The 18,157-nt window shown below is 41.6% G+C and overlaps 1 pseudogene; it reads right to left on the bottom strand.

Moving 5' to 3' along the window:
* Positions 1–16,361: 16,361 nt before the first annotated feature.
* LOC127297233 (12-oxophytodienoate reductase 1-like) lies at positions 16,362–17,744 on the bottom strand (annotated as a pseudogene).
* Positions 17,745–18,157: the final 413 nt, after the last annotated feature.

Raw genomic sequence — 18,157 nt, 5'->3', positions numbered from 1 at the left:
ACTCCGGAGGCGACCATGGCGGTGAAGAGTCCTCCGGGAGATGATTCCCCTCTCCGGCAGGGTGCCGGAGGCGATCTCCTGAATCCCCCGAGATGGGATTGGCGGCGGCGGCGTCTCTGGAAGGTTTTCCGTATCGTGGCTCTCGGTACTGGGGGTTTCGCAACGAAGGCTTTAAGTAGGCAGAAGGGCGGAGTCAGAGGAGTCACGGGGGCCCCACACGCTAGGGCCGCGCGGGCCCCCTCTAGGCCGCGCCGCCCTAGTGTGGCGGCGCCCCGTGGCCCCACTTCGTTTCTCCCTCGGTCTTCTGGAAGCTTCATGGAAAAATAGGCCCCTCGGCGTTGATTTCGTCCAATTCCGAGAATATTTCCTTACTAGGACTTCTGAAACCAAAAACAGCAGAAAACAACAACTGGCTCTTCGGCATCTCGTTAATAGGTTAGTGCCGGAAAATGCATAAATATGACATAAAGTATGTATAAAATATGTGAGTATCATCATAAAAGTAGCATGGAACATAAGAAATTATCGATACGTTGGAGACGTACTAGCATCCCCAAGCTTAGTTCCTGCTCGTCCCGAGTAGGTAAACGATACCAAAGATAATTTCTGAAGAGACATGCCATCATAATCTTGATCAATACTATTGTAAGCACATGTAATGAATGCAGCGATTCGAAGCAATGTAAATGCAATGAGTAAACAATTGAATCATATAGCAAAGACTTTTCATGAATAGTACTTTCAAGACAAGCATCAATAAGTCTTGCATAAGAGTTAACTCATAAAGCAATAAATTCAAAGTAAAGGTATTGAAGCAACACAAAGGAAGATTAAGTTTCAGTGGTTGCTTTCAACTTATAACATGTATATCTCATGGATATTGTCAGCATAAAGTAATATAACAATGCAATATGCAAATATGTAGGAATCAATGCACAGTTAACACAAGTGTTTGCTTCTTGAGATAGAAGGAAATGGGTGAACTGACTCAACATAAAAGTAGAAGAAAGGCCCTTCGCAGAGGGAAGCATTGATTGCTATATTTGTGCTAGAGCTTTTATTTTGAAAACAAGAAACAATTTTGTCAACGGTAGTAATAAAGCATATGTATCATGTAAATTATATCCTACAAGTTGCAAGCCTCATGCATAGTATACCAATAGTGCCCGCACCTTGTCCTAATTAGCTCGGATTTACATGGATTATCATTGCATAACATAGGTTTCAACCAAGTGTCACAAAGGGGGTACCTCTATGCCGCCTGTACAAAGGTCTAAGGAGAAAGCTCGCATTGAATTTCTCGCTTTTGATTATTCTCAACTTAGACATCCATACCGGGACAACATAGACAACAGATAATGGACTCCTCTTTAATGCATAAGCATTCAACAACAGATAAAATTCACATAAGAGATTGAGGTTTGTTGTCCAAAACTGAAACTTCCACCATGAATCATGGCTTTAGTTAGCGGCCCAATGTTCTTCTCTAACAATATGCATACTCAAACCATTTGATCATGATAAATCACCCTTACTTCAGACAAGACGAACATGCATAGCAACTCACATGATATTCAACAAAGTGTTGATGGCGTCCACAGGAACATGGTTATCGCTCAACAAGCAACTTATAAGAGATAAGATGCATAAGTACATATCCAATACCACAATAGTTTTTAGGCTATTTGTCCCATGAGCTATATATTGCAAAGATAAAGAATAGAAATTTTAAAGGTAGCACTCAAGCAATTTACTTTGGAATGGCGGAGAAATACCATGTAGTAGGTAGGTATGGTGGACACAAGTGGCATAGTGTTTGGTGATGTCTACGCGCGCTTCTATTCTTGTAGACAGTGTTGGGCCTCCAAGAGCAGAGGTTTGTAGAACAGCAGCAAGTTTCCCTTAAGTGGATCACCCAAGGTTTATCGAACTCAGGGAGGAAGAGGTCAAAGATATCCCTCTCATGCAACCCTGCAACCACAAAGCAAGAAGTCTCTTGTGTCCCCAACACACCTAATAGGTGCACTAGTTCGGCGAAGAGATAGTGAAATACATGTGGTATGAATAAGTATGAGTAGTAGCAACGGCACCAGAAAAGTGCTTTGCTGTCCAGGACTGACGTGTGGTTGATGGTGGTAATATTGCGGACAATACAGATGCAGTAAAACAGTAAACAAGCAGCGATAGCAGTATTTAGGAACAAGGCCTAGGGATCATACTTTCACTAGTGGACACTCTCAACATTGATCACATAACAGAATAAATAGATAGATGCTAGACTCTACACTCTCTTGTTGGATGATGAACACCACTAACTGTGTAGGATTACACGAACCCTCAATGCCGAAGTTAACAAGCTCCACAATATTCAATGTTCATGTTTAAATAACCTTAGAGTGCACGACAGATCAACACAACCAAACCAAGTACTAACATAGCATGCACACTGTCACCTTCACGCTACGAAAGGAGGCATAGATCACATCAATACCATCATAGCAATAGTTAACTTCATAATCTACAAGAGATCACAATCATAGCCTACGCCAAGTACTACACGATGCACACACTGTCACCATTACACCGTGCAGGAGGAATAAACTACTTTAATAACATCACTAGAGTAGCACATAGAATAGTAGTGATACAAAACACATTGCAATCATAAAGAGATATAAATAAGCACTTCACTATGCCATTCATAACAGTGAATAAGTATTCTGTGAAATATAGCCTAAGAGACCCACACGATGCACACACTGTCACCTTTACACACGTGGGACAAGGAGTCTCCGGAGATCACATAAGTAAAACCCACTTGACTAGCATAATGACATCTAGATTACAAGCATCATCATATGAATTTCAATCATGTAAGGCAGCTCATGAGATTATTGTATTGAAGTACATAGGAGAGAGATGAACCACATAGCTACCGGTACAGCCCTTAGCCTCGATGGAGAACTACTCCCTCCTCATGGGAGACAGCAGCGGTGATGAAGATGGCGGTGGAGATGGCAGCGGTGTCGATGGAGAAGCCTTCCGGGGGCACTTCCCCGTCCCGGCGGCGTGCCGGAACAGAGACTCCTGTCCCCCAGATCTTGGCTTCGCGATGGCAGCGGCTCTGGATGGTTTCTCGTACCGTGGCTTTTCCGTATCGAAGTTTTAGGTCGAGGGGCTTGTTATAGGCGAAGAGGCGGCGTCAGAAGGGCGACGAGGCGATGACACAATAGGGGGCGCGGCCCAGGCCCTGGCCGCGCCACCCTGTCATCTGGGGCCCCTGTGGCCCCCCTCTGGCGGCTCTCGGGTGTTCTGGAAGCTTCGTGGAGTTTTAATACTCTGGGCGTTGATTTCGTCCAATTCCGAGAATATTTCCTTACTAGGATTTCTGAAACCAAAAACAGCAGAAAACAGGAACTGGCACTTCGGCATCTCATCAATAGGTTAGTTCCGGAAAACGCATAAATATGACATAAAGTATGCATAAAACATGTAGATATCATCAATAATGTGGCATGGAACATAAGAAATTATCGATACGTCGGAGACGTATCAGCATCCCCAAGCTTAGTTTCTGCTCGTCCCGAGCAGGTAAACGATAACAAAGATAATTTCTGGAGTGACATGCCATCATAACCTTGATCATACTATTGTAAGCACATGTAATGAATGCAGCGATCAAAGCAATGGTAATGACATGAGTAAACAAATGAATCATATAGCAAAGACTTTTCATAAATAGTACTTTCAAGACAAGCATCAATAAGTCTTGCATAAGAGTTAACTCATAAAGCAATAATTCAAAGTAAAGGTATTGAAGCAACACAAAGGAAGATTAAGTTTCAGCGATTGCTTTTAACTTGTAACATGTATATCTCATGGATAGTTGTCAATGCAAAGTAATATAACAAGTGCAATATGCAAGTATGTAGGAATCAATGCACAGTTCACACAAGTGTTTGCTTCTCGAGATGGAGAGAAATAGGTGAACTGACTCAACATAAAAGGTAAAAGAAAGGGCCCTTCGCAGAGGGAAGCATTGATTGCTATATTTGTGCTAGAGCTTTGATTTTAAAAACATATAGAGAGCATGAAAGTAAAATTTTGAGAGGTGTTTGTTGTTGTCAACGAATGGTAGTGGGCACTCTAACCCCCCTTGCCAGACAAACCTTCAAAGAGCGGCTCCCATTTTATTTTATTTTTGTGTGGCACTCCTTCCAACCTTTCTTTCACAAACCATGGCTAACCGAACCCTCGGGTGCCTGCCAACAATCTCATACCATGAAGGAGTGCCTTTTTATTTTAGTTTTATTATGATGACACTCCTCCCCACCTTTGCTTTCTCAAGCCATGGCTAACCGAATCCTTCGGGTGCCGTCCAACAATCACATACCATGGAGGAGTGTCTATTTTTGTTAATTAATTTGGGACTGGGAATCCCTTTGCCAGCTCTTTTAGCAAAATTATTGGATAAGCGGATGAAGCCACTAGTCCATTGGTGAAAGTTGCCCAACAAGATTGAAAGATAAACACCACATACTTCCTCATGAGCTATAAAACATTGACACAAATAAGAGGTAATAACTTTTGAAGTATTTAAAGATAGCACTTAAGCAATTTACTTTGGAATGGCGGAGAAATACCATGTAGTAGGTAGGTATGGTGGACACAAATGGCATAGTGGTTGGCTCAAGGATTTGGATGCATGAGAAGTATTCCCTCTCAATACAAGGCTTAGGCTAGCAAGGTTATTTGAAACAAACACATGGATGAACCGGTGCAGCAAAACTCACATAAAAGACATATTGTAAACATTCTAAGACTCTGCACCGTCTTCCTTGTTATTCAAACTCTTACTAGAAATTATCTAGACCTTAGAGAGACCAATTATGCAAACCAAATTTTAGCAAGCTCTATGCATTTCTTCATTAATAGGTGCAAAGTATATGATGCAAGAGCTTAAACATGAGCACAACAATTGCCAAGTATCACATTATCCAAGACATTTTAGCAATTACTACATGTATCATTTTCCAATTCCAACCATATAACAATTTAACGAAGAAGAAACTTTCGCCATGAATACTATGAGTAAAGTCTAAGGACATATTTGTCCATATGCAACAGTGGAGCATGTCTCTCTCCCACACAATGAATGCTAGGATCCATTTTATTCAAACAAAACAAAAAACAAAAACAAACCGACGCTCCAAGCAAAGTACATAAGATGTGATGGAATAAAAATATAGTTTCACTAGAGGAACCTGATAATGTTGTCGATGAAGAAGGGGATGCCTTGGGCATCCCCAAGATTAGATGCTTGAGTCTTCTTGAAATATGCAGGGGTGAACCACCGGGGCATCCCCAAGCTTAGAGCTTTCACTCTCCTTGATCATATCATATCATCCTCCTCTCTTGATCCTTGAAAACTTCCTCCACACCAAACTCAAAACAACTCATTAGAGAGTTAGTGCACAATTAAAATTTATATGTTCAGAGGTGACATAATCATTCTTAACACTTCTGTACATTGCACAAAGCTGCTGAAAGTTAATGGAATCGAAAAATCCATCAAGCATATCAAAACAGGCAATGCGAAATAAAAGGCAGAATCTGTCAAAACAGAACAGTTCGTAAAGACGAATTTCTAAGAGGCACCAGACTTGCTCAAATGAAAATGCTCAAATTGAATGAAAGTTGCGTACATATCTGAGGATCACTCACGTAAATTGGCGTAATTTTCTAAGTTACCTACAGAGAATTAGGCCCAGATTCGTGATAGCAAAGAAATCTGTTTCTGCGCAGTAATCCAAATCTAGTATGAACCTTACTATCAACGACTTTACTTGGCACAACAATGCAACAAAATAAGATAAGGAGAGGTTGCTACAGTAGTAACAACTTCCAAGACACAAATATAAAACAAAATACTGTAGCAAAATAAACACATGGGTTATCTCCCAAGAAGTTCTTTCTTTATAGCCATTAAGATGGGCTCAGCAGTTTTAATGATGCACTCGCAAGAAATAGTATTTGAAGCAAAAGAGAGCATCAAGAGGCAAATTCAAAACAAATTTAAGCCTAACATGCTTCCTATGAAAAGGAATCTTGTAAATAAACAAGTTCATGAAGAGCAAAGTGACAAGCATAAGAAGATAAAACAAGTGTAGCTTCAAAAATTTCAGCATATAGAGAGGCATTTTAGTAACATGAAAATTTCTACAACCATATTTTCCTCTCTCATAATAATTTTCATTAGCACCATGAGCAAACTCAACAATATAACTATCACATAAAGCATTCTTATCATGAGTCTCATGCATAAAATTATTACTACCCACATAAGCATAATCAATTTTATTAGTTGTAGTGGGAGCAAATTCAACAAAGTAGCTATCATTATTATTCTCATCATCAAATATAGGAGGCATATTGTAATCATAATCAAATTTATCCTACATAACAGGTGGCACCAAAAGATTACTATCATTATAATCATCATAAATAGGAGGCAAAGTATCATCAAAGAAAATTTTCTCCTCAATGCCCGGGGGACTAAAAAGATCATGCTCATCAAAACCAGCTTCCCCAAGCTTAGAATTTTCCATATCATTAGCAACAAAGGTGTTCAAAGTATTCATACTAATATGTTCCATGGGTTTTTTAATTTTTGGATCAAACCATCCATGTCTTAAATCAGGAAATAGAATAAGAAGCTCATTGTTGTCCATTATGCCTTACTAGTGTAAACAAGAAACAAAAAGATGCAATTGCAGGATCTAAAGGAAATAGCTTCGAGCACACACGCAATGGCGCCAGAAAAGTACTGTTACCTGGAACCGGAGTATGAGTGTCTTTTACCTTTCCTCCCCGGCAACGGCGCCAGAAAAATGCTTGATGTCTACGCGCGCTTCTATTCTTGTAGATAGTATTGGGCCTCCAAGAGTAGAGGTTTGTAGAACAGCAGCAAGTTTCCCTTAAGTGGATCACCCAAGGTTTATCGAACTCAGGGAGGAAGAGGTCAAAGATATCCCTCTCATGCAACCCTGCAACCACAAAGCAAGAAGTCTCTTGTGTCCCCAACACACCTAATAGGTGCACTAGTTCGGCGAAGAGATAGTGAAATACAGGTGGTATGAATAAGTATGAGTAGTAGCAACGGCACCAGAAAAGTGCTTTGCTGTCCAGGACTGGCGTGTGGTTGATGGTGGTAATATTGCGGACAATACAGATGCAGTAAAACAGTAAACAAGCAGCGATAGCAGTATTTAGGAACAAGGCCTAGGGATCATACTTTCACTAGTGGACACTCTCAACATTGATCACATAACAGAATAAATAGATAGATGCTAGACTCTACACTCTCTTGTTGGATGATGAACACCACTAACTGTGTAGGATTACACGAACCCTCAATGCCAGAGTTAACAAGCTCCACAATATTCAATGTTCATGTTTAAATAACCTTAGAGTGCACAACAGATCAACACAACCAAACCAAGTACTAACATAGCATGCACACTGTCACCTTCACGCTACGAAAGGAGGCATAGATCACATCAATACCATCATAGCAATAGTTAACTTCATAATCTACAAGAGATCACAATCATAGCCTACGCCAAGTACTACACGATGCACACACTGTCACCATTACACCGTGCAGGAGGAATAAACTACTTTAATAACATCACTAGAGTAGCACATAGAATAGTAGTGATACAAAACACATTGCAATCATAAAGAGATATAAATAAGCACTTCACTATGCCATTCATAACAGTGAATAAGTATTCTATGAAATATAGCCTAAGAGACCCACACGGTGCACACACTGTCACCTTTACACACGTGGGACAAGGAGTCTCCGGATATCACATAAGTAAAACCCACTTGACTAGCATAATGACATCTAGATTACAAGCATCATCATATGAATCTCAATCATGTAAGGCAGCTCATGAGATTATTGTATTGAAGTACATAGGAGAGAGATGAACCACATAGCTACCGGTACAGCCCTTAGCCTCGATGGAGAACTACTCCCTCCTCATGGGAGACAGCCGCGGTGATGAAGATGGCGGTGGAGATGGCAGTGGTGTCGATGTAGAAGCCTTCCGGGGGCACTTCCCCGTCCCGGCGGCGTGCCGGAACAGAGACTCCTGTCCCCTAGATCTTGGCTTCGCGATGGCGGTGGCTCTGGATGGTTTCTCGTACCGTGGCTTTTCCGTATCGAAGTTTTAGGTCGAGGGGCTTCTTATAGGCGAAGAGGCGGCGTCAGAAGGGCGACGAGGCGATGACACAATAGGGGGGCGCGGCCCAGGCCCTGGCCGCGCCACCCTGTCATCTGGGGCCCCTGTGGCCCCCCTCTGGCGGCTCTCGGGTGTTCTGGAAGCTTCGTGGAGTTTTAAGACTCTGGGCGTTGATTTCGTCCAATTCCGAGAATATTTCCTTACTAGGATTTCTAAAACCAAAAACAGCAGAAAACAGGAACTGGCACTTCGGCATCTCGTCAATAGGTTAGTTCCGGAAAACGCATAAATATGACATAAAGTATGCATAAAACATGTAGATATCATCAATAATGTGGCATGGAACATAAGAAATTATCGATACGTCGGAGACGTATCATTTGGCTCAAGGATTTTGGATGCATGAGAAGTATTCCCTCTCGATACAAGGTTTAGGCTAGCAAGGTTATTTGAAACAAACACAAGTATGAACCGGTACAGCAAAACTCACATAAAAGACATATTGTATGCATTATAAGACTCTACACCGTCTTTCTTGTTGTTCGACCCTTACTAGAAAATATCTAGACCTTAGAGAGACCAATTATGCAAACCAAATTTTAGCAAGCTCTATGTATTTCTTCATTAATAGGTGCAAGGTATATGATGCAAGAGCTTAAATATGAGCACAACAATTACCAAGTATCACATTATTCAAGATATTATACCAATTACCACATGTAGCATTTCCCGTTTCCAACCATATAACAATTTAACGAAGCAGTTCAACCTTCACCATGAATATTATGAGTAAAGCCTAAGGACATATTTGTCCATATGCAACAGCGGAGCGTGTCTCTCTCCCACACAATGAATGCTAGGATCCAACTTTATTCAAACAAAACAAAAACAAAAACATACAGACGCTCCAAGTAAAGCACATAAGATGTGACGGAATAAAAATATAGTTTCACTAGAGGAACCTGATAATGTTGTCGATGAAGAAGGGGATGCCTTGGGCATCCCCAAGCTTAGACGCTTGAGTCTTCTTGAAATATGCAGGGATGAACCACCGGGGCATCCCCAAGCTTAGAGCTTTCACTCTCCTTGATCATATTGTATCATCCTCCTCTCTTGATCCTTGAAAACTTCCTCCACACCAAACTCAAAACAAACTCATTAGATGGTTAGTGCATAATCAAAAATTCACATATTCAGAGGTGACATAATCATTCTTAACACTTCTGGACATTGCACAAAGCTACTGAAAGTTAATGGAATAGAAAAATCCATCAAGCATAGCAAAACAGGCAATGCGAAATAAAAGGCAGAATCTGTCAAAACAGAACAATACGTAAAGACGTATTTTTCTGGGGCACTAACTTGCTCAGATGAAAATGCTCAAATTGAATGAAAGTTGCGTACATATCTGAGGATCACGCACGTAAATTGGCATAATTTTCTGAGTTACCTACGGACAGGGCGACTCAAATTCGTGACAGTAAGAAATCTGTTACTGCGCAGCAATTCAAATCTAGTATCAACTCTACTATCAAAGACTTTACTTGGCACAACAATGCAACAAAATTAAGATAAGGAGAGGTTGCTACAGTAGTAACAACTTCCAAGACTCAAATATGAAACAAAAATACTGTAGTAAAATCATGGGTTGTCTCCCATAAGCGCTTTTCTTTAACGCCTTTCAGCTAAGCGCAGAAAGTGTGTATCAAGTGTTATCAAGAGATGAAACATCAACATCATAATTTGTTCTAATAATAGAATCAAAAGGTAACTTCATTCTCTTTCTAGGGAAGTGTTCCATATCTTTCTTGAGAGGAAATTGATATTTAATATTACCTTCCTTCATATCAATAATAGCACCAACAGTTCGAAGAAAAGGTCTTCCCAAAATAATGGGACAAGATGCATTGCATTCAATATCCAAGACAACAAAATCAACGGGGACAAGGTTATTGTTAACCATAATGCGAACATTATCAATCCTCCCCAAAGGTTTCTTTGTAGAATTATCAGCAAAATTAACATCCAAACAACAATTTTTCAATGGTGGCAAGTCAAGCATATTATAGATTTTCTCAGGCATAACAGAAATACTTGCACCAAGATCACATAAAGCATTACAATCAAAGTCATTGACCTTCATCTTAATGATGGGCTCCCAACCATCTTCTAACTTCCTCGGAATAGAAGTTTCAAGTTTTAGTTTCTCTTCTCTAGCTTTTATGAGAGCATTTGTAATATGTTTTGTAAAGGCCAAATTTATAGCACTAGCATTAGGACTTCTAGCAAGTTTTTGTAAGAACTTTATAACTTCAGAGATGTGACAATCATCAAAATCTAAACCATTATAATCTAAAGCAATGGGATCATTGTCCCCAATGTTGGAAAAAATTGCAGCAGTTTTATCACAGGTAGTTTCAGCAGTTTTAGCAGTTTCAGCAGTTTCAGGCAATTTTGCACGCTTTGCATTAGGAGTAGAAACATTGCCAACACCAATTATTTTACCATTGATAGTAGGAGATGTAGCAACATGTGAAGAATTATCATTACTAGTGGTGGTAATAGTCCAAACTTTAGCTATATTATCTTCTTTAGCATTATCTTCTTTTTCCCACCTAGCTCGCAATTCGGCCATCAATCTTATATTCTCATTAATTCTAACTTGGATGGCATTTGCTGTAGTAACAATTTTATTATCAATATCCTCAGGTTTAGCAGCCATTTTATTAATTAAGGAAGATTGTGATGCGGACATGTATGAGATTCGGTTTTCAGCATTTGCAAGTTTAGTTTGCAACCCAGAGATCTCCATATTCAGATTTTCAAGTTGATTTCCTATATTTTTCAACAAGGTAGATTGTTCATTCATAGTTTTAGTAAACAATTTATTTTGCTCATATTGGGATTGCATAAAGCTCTTAGTAGATCTTTCAATTTCTAACATCTTTTCCTCATTAGGTGAAACATATCTACTATAAGAGTTACCATTAGCAGGATATGGCCTAGAGTTATTGTAATTGTTATTTTTAATGAAGTTCACATCAACATGTTCTTCTTGAGCAACCAATGAAGCTAATGGAACATTATTAGGATCAACATTAGTCCTACCATTCACAAGCATAGACATAATAGCATCAATCTTATCACTCAAGGAAGAGGTTTCTTCGACATAATTTACCTTCTTACCTTGTGGAGCTCTTTCCGTGTGCCATTTAGAGTAATTAATCATCATATTATCAAGAAGCTTTGTTGCGGCGCCTAGAGTGATGGACATAAAGGTACCTCCAGCAGCTGAATCCAATAGGTTCCGTGAAGAAAAATTCAGTCCTGCATAAAAGGTTTGGATGATCATCCAAGTAGTCAGTCCATGGGTTGGGCAATTTTTAACCAAAGATTTCATTCTTTCCCATGCTTGTGCAACATGCTCAGTATCCAATTGCTTAAAATTCATTATGCCACTTCTCAAAGATATAATTTTAGCAGGAGGATAATATCTACCAATGAAAGCATCCTTACATTTAGTCCATGAATCAATACTATTCTTAGGCAGAGACAGCAACCAATCTTTAGCTCTTCCTCTTAATGAGAAAGGAAACAATTTTAACTTTATAATGTCACCATCTACATCCTTATACTTTTGCATTTCACATAGTTCAACAAAATTATTAAGATGGGCAGCAGCATCATCAGAACTAACACCAGAAAATTGCTCTCTCATAACAAGATTTAGTAAAGCAGGTTTAATTTCAAAGAATTCTGCTGTAGTAGCAGGTGGAGCAATAGGTGTGCATAAGAAATCATTATTATTTGTGTTTTTGAAGTCACACAACTTAGTATTTTCAGGAGTACCCATTTTAGCAATAGTAAATAAAGTAAACTAGATAAAGTAAATGCAAGTAACTAATTTTTTGTGTGTTTTTAATATGGCAATCAAGATAGTAAATAAAGTAAAGCAAGTAACTAATTTTTTTGTGTTTTGTTTTAATGCAGCAAACAAAGTAGTAAATAAAAGTAAAGCAAGACAAAAACAAAGTAAAGAGATTGGAGGTGGAGACTCCCCTTGCAGCGTGTCTTGATCTCCCCGGCAACGGCGCCAGAAATTTAGCTTGATGACGCGTAAAGCACACGCCCGTTGGGAACCCCAAGTGGAAGGTGTGATGCATACATCAGCAAGTTTCCCTCAGTAAGAAACCAAGGTTTATCGAACCAGTAGGAGTCAAGAAGCACGTTGAAGGTTGTTGGTGACAGCGTGTAGTACGGCGCAACACCAGGGATTCCGGCGCCAACGTGGAACCTGCACAACACAACCAAATTACTTTGCCCCAACGTGACAGTGAGGTTGTCAATCTCACCGGCTTGCTGTAACAAAGGATTAGATGTATAGTGTGGATGATGATGTTTGCAGAAAACAGTAGAACGAGTATTGCAGTAGATTGTATTTGATGTAAAAGAATGGACCGGGGTCCACAGTTCACTAGTGGTGTCTCTCCCATAAGATAAATAGCATGTTGGGTGAACAAATTACAGTTGGGCAATTGACAAATAAAGAGGGCATGACCATGCACATACATATTATGATGAGTAGTGTGAGATTCAATTGGGCATTACGACAAAGTACATAGACCGCTATTCATCATGCATCTATGACTAAAAAGTCCACCTTCAGGTTATCATCCGAACCCCCTCCAGTATTAAGTTGCAAACAACAGACAATTGCATTAAGTATGGTGCGTAATGTAATCAACAAATACATCCTTAGACATAGCATTGATGTTTTATCCCTAGTGGCAACAGCACATCCACAACCTTAGAACTTTCTGTCACATCGGTCCTGCATTTAATGGAGGCATGAACCCACTATCGAGCATAAATACTCCCTCTTGGAGTTACAAGTAATGACTTGGCCAGAGCCTCTACTAATAACGGAGAACATGCAAGATCATAAACAACACATAGATAGATTGATAATCAACATAACATAGTATTCCATATTCATTGGATCCCAACAAACGCAACATGTAGCATTACAAATAGATGATCTTGATCATGTTAGGCAGCTCACAATATCTAACAATGATAGCACAAGAGGAGAAGACAACCATTTAGCTACTGCTATGGACCCATAGTCCAGGGGTGAACTACTCACACATCACTCCGGAGGCGACCATGGCGGTGAAGAGTCCTCCGGGAGATGATTCCCCTCTCCGGCAGGGTGCCGGAGGCGATCTCCTGAATCCCCCGAGATGGGATTAGCGGCGGCGGCGTCTCTGGAAGGTTTTCCGTATCGTGACTCTCGGTACTGGGGGTTGCGCAACGAAGGCTTTAAGTAGGCGGAAGGGCGGAGTCAGAGGAGTCACGGGGGCCCCACACGCTAGGGCCGCGCGGGCCCCCTCTAGGCCGCGCCGCCCTAGTGTGGCGGCGCCCCGTGGCCCCACTTCGTTTTTCTCTCAGTCTTCTGGAAGCTTCGTGGAAAAATAGGCCCCTGGGCATTGATTTCGTCCAATTCCGAGAATATTTCCTTACTAGGATTTCTGAAACCAAAAACAGCAGAAAACAACAACTGGCTCTTCGGCATCTCGTTAATAGGTTAGTGCCGGAAAATGCATAAATATGACATAAAGTATGTATAAAACATGTGAGTATCATCATAAAAGTAGCATGGAACATAAGAAATTATCGATACGTTGGAGACGTATCACCCGTCACTGTATGTTATTATTTATTTCGACCAACAAAGTATGAGGCACATGCTATTTAGTTCATACTACTTGTCTCTTATTTGAGTTGGCACTTGTTCATTGCATTGGTACTAACGTTTTACTTGTCTTGTGCATGGAGATGCCGACGAAATATGTCATGTACAAGGGGAGGGTTCCTGGAGTCTACGACGACTGGGAGGACTGTCGGAGACAGGTGCACCGTTTCAGCGGCAACAACTACAAGGGATACCCCACTAGGGTGGAGGCGGAAGGAAGATACGCCCGTTATCTAGCGGGAGAGATGAGGGACATGAGGAGGAACCGAATAAAGACCATGGCCTTCATGATGATGGTCATCGTGACCATGTTGGTCATGTTCTATGTGATTGTAGTTTAGGTTAGGACCTACATTGTGAGGTGTATGACGACACTTGTGACGACTATGTACCGAGACTTCTAACTTTGTGAAACTTCGTCGTTCGGTGTTGCATATGCACATGTGTTGTATGAATCAACATTCCGAAACGAGACTTGCGTATTTGTGTATTGATACCGAAATGAAACTTGGCTCTCTATGTGCTTCTCATATTGCATGTAATGTTGTATAAATATGAACTGCGTTGTAAATATATACTGTTGTCAAATATGTATTGTAATATGCTGGAAAAAAGCTGTAAAAATGAATTTTCGAATAGTATTGCCGGCGCACCTAAATGCCCTACTGCCGGCGCACGTGGCATGCGCCAGTGCTGGAAGCCCTACTGCCGGCGCATCTGCACGTGCGCCGGTGGAACTTGTGTTTTGCCGGCGAAGCTTGGATGGTGCGCCAGCAGTAGCTAATTACCTATCGCCGGCGCACTACCTGGTGCGCCGGCAGTGGCCAGTTATCACCGGCCCGTTCGCACCGGCGGGCTTTGGTGCGCCGGCAATAGGCCTATTAGGTGCGCCGGCGGTAGGCCTTTCCCTTGTAGTGAGAATACCTCTGACTGCTAGCATAATCGGCTATCAAGCCGGATCATGGCACAACTTAACATGGTGGGCATGGTGCCTCCTCAATGAGCAATAAAAACTCACAAAGTGAATCTTTTTAATTGCGTCTCATCCATTTTCATCTCTCATGGTGGGATTATGTCCTTGATTAGCTAACGGCCCAAAACGAGTGTCAACACTGTCAAGTGTCAAAGACTGGCTTCTTCCCCTTTTAATTAGCTTCCATGGATTGTAAGGAGGTCACCTCACTGTTGTACGGAATTAGGAATGGGATGGAATTATCGATCATCTCCCTACCCTCTTGGTGCATGATGTCATTCCTCAGGTGCCAGGCACGCCAGAAAATCATCAGGATTCTCGATCTTGTGAGCTCATCAACGTGGCCAAGCAGTATCTGAAGCCAATCCTTCCCAGATTATTTGAAGAGGTTTTCAGGGAGCAGGTTCTAGACCGTCCTCATGGCATACCGAAGGGCCATAGCTTTGATGCATATAACTGTGGCATGATAGGCATCCTCCTCGCCATTGCCGCAAATGGAGCAGCGGCTATCTTGCTTCATGGTTCTTCTCCACTTGTTTTCTTGGTGGCCAGTGAGTCGGTGCCAATTCTCCACCCAAAAACTCGAATTTTATGTTGCACATTCGCCATCCTAGGATTTTTGACTTATACCTACAAGCCACCAAGTGATGGTTTTACTATGCACACCTCTTGGCAGCTTGCAGGCTTTAAGTTAAATCTCAACATGTGCAAGTTGTAATTGAGGGATATTGTCCGGTTAGGTTATCCTATAGATAAGTGTTCAACTAATTAATAATTTGGCTGTAAATCCTAACCATGTAATCTAGGTGGCTTTGGATGGATATATAAACACATACGCGACTCCCAATAAGGAATATAAACGGTTATTACCCATCTAAACTCATCTACTCCACCAATTAAACCTGCTGGATATTTGTTTATATCATAAGTTCATAACATTAATTCAATCAGAATGTCTCTCGTATGAAACACACCGAATGACCTTTTTCTAGGCAAAAGAATAATGGTCTGGAGTTGGTGAAATCCACCTTGTATTCTGGGGTATTTAAATATGTGCTTGTGGAGAACATAAGAAAACGATACAAATATTCACACAAACACACACACGAATATTAGTCTAGATCGAATTGAGGAGACTATGGAGAAGTGAAAATTGAGTTGTTGTCGTTATAGAGGAAAGGATAATCCGTGTAGCCAATGACCAGATCTTGTGTGTAGAATGTGGAGCGGTTGTACTTGTGGATACACCTCAGGTCCATGCCACTATTCCAATGGGAAGTCCAATTGACAACAATCTATTTTTGTCAATGCAACACAATTACAATCTATTGCTACGAAATTCATTACAAAAGGTTTGAAATGTTCAGAAACATTTGTCATATAGAAGCTGGCAACAATGCTACAAAGACTTTCAGACGCTACAAATTCACATGAGTTGGAAAACTACGAACATGTACATACAAATTCTATAAATTTAAACCACTCGATAGAACCTGAAAATGTCAATTATATATCATACTATTGACATTTATTCAATCGGCATGTCAAGAACGGAAAATTAGTTGTCGTCACCATTGAGAAAAGGATAGTCCGTGTAGCCAATGACCTTATCTTGCGTGTAGAAGGTGGAGCGGTCGTATTTGTTTAAGGATGCACCTAACTCAAACCTCCTAGGCAAATCTGGGTTGGCCAAGAAAATCCTGCCGTAGGCAACAAGGTCAGCATAACCATTAGATACCACCTTGTTGCCTTCCTCTTTGTCATACCCACCAGAAGCAATGAAGGTGCCATTGAAGCCTTTCTTGAATGACAAGAGTCCGTGAGGTATCTTCCTACGTCCATCAACGATGGCCATCTGTGGTTCTACCATGTGGCAGTACAGAAATCCTTCGTGTTTATTGAGCTGCTCCACCAAGTAGGCGGCAAGTGCTTCTGGGTTGGAGTCAACGCAATCCATGTAGTCTAGGAATGGTGACAACCTAATTCCCACACGATGTGCCCCAACCTCACGGACAATGGAATCAACTACCTCCATAACAAAGCGACAATGGTTCTCAAGGTTGCCGCCATACATGTCGGTGCGGTCATTGGCGCTATCTTTCATGAACTGCTCGAGGAGAAACCCGTGTGCCGCGTGGATCTCCACACCATCGAAACCTGCCTCGATGGCATTCCGGGCTGCACGCCTGAAGTCATCGACAACACGAGGTATCTCATCTATCTGCAGTCCCCGGGGTTTGGGATACACTATGCCAGCCTCGGCGTCAGGGGTTACAGCCTTGTCAGTGCTGGAGATAGGCACATGTCCATCGGTCTGAATACCTGTTTCGTTTACACGATTAGTAAATTCTAGGAAGGTACACTGATATCACTGGTACAACTTATGAACATGCGAGGGACATACCCGTTGTGTAGACCCTCCCGACATGCGAAATCTGACAGAAGAATAACGCGCCCTTGTGGTGGACTGCATTGGCAATAGGCTTCCATGCCTCAACCTGTTCTTGCGTCCAGAACTCCAGATGCCAGGGATCTCTGGGTAGCCCAGAGAATCGGGGGAAATGACGGTGCCCTCTGAGATGAGAAGGCCGCCCGCGGTTGCCCGCTGCGAGTAGTACAAGGCCGCTTCCGGCTGCGGCAGGTTGCCGTAGGAGCGGCATCGCGTCATCGGCGCAAGCACCACCCGATGCAAGAGATCAAATGGCCCCATCTTGTATGGTGTTAGCAGCTGGATCGCCGCACCTTTCCCCGCCTGGTGAGCCATCTCGGGTTGAGCCTTGATTTGATTGATTCTTCGGAGTTGTGCTGTGTTCTGGACTGTTCTGGTTCAGGTTGTATTTAGAGGTCCCGTGATGGTCTTTGCTCTTTCCACAGTGAACCGGCCTCTCGTGTGCCAAAATGGAGCAGGATGAGTGGAGGACACATCATTGATCCTCTCGTTGTCATCTTCGGTCGCTGCTGTCACGAATCCAAGATACATTGCATGTGGGCCGATGCTTCGTCTTCCCACAAAGCAAATACACTTTTCTGTAGCATTACAAAGTCACAGAGGGTTTTTAATATGTAACAGACTATCGGTAAGCGTTGATGTAGTTTCTGAAAAGAAAGTAAGCGATGATCTAGCCACTGTGTTATGGTTTGTATATCATGTCAATGAAAATGTCAGCCCCAGCTATC

Source organism: Lolium perenne, chromosome 4, assembly GCF_019359855.2.
Source record: "Lolium perenne isolate Kyuss_39 chromosome 4, Kyuss_2.0, whole genome shotgun sequence".
NCBI lineage: Eukaryota > Viridiplantae > Streptophyta > Magnoliopsida > Poales > Poaceae > Lolium > Lolium perenne.
The sequence above is the reverse complement of the archived record's forward strand: the minus strand, read 5'-3'. Positions and strand labels throughout refer to the sequence as shown.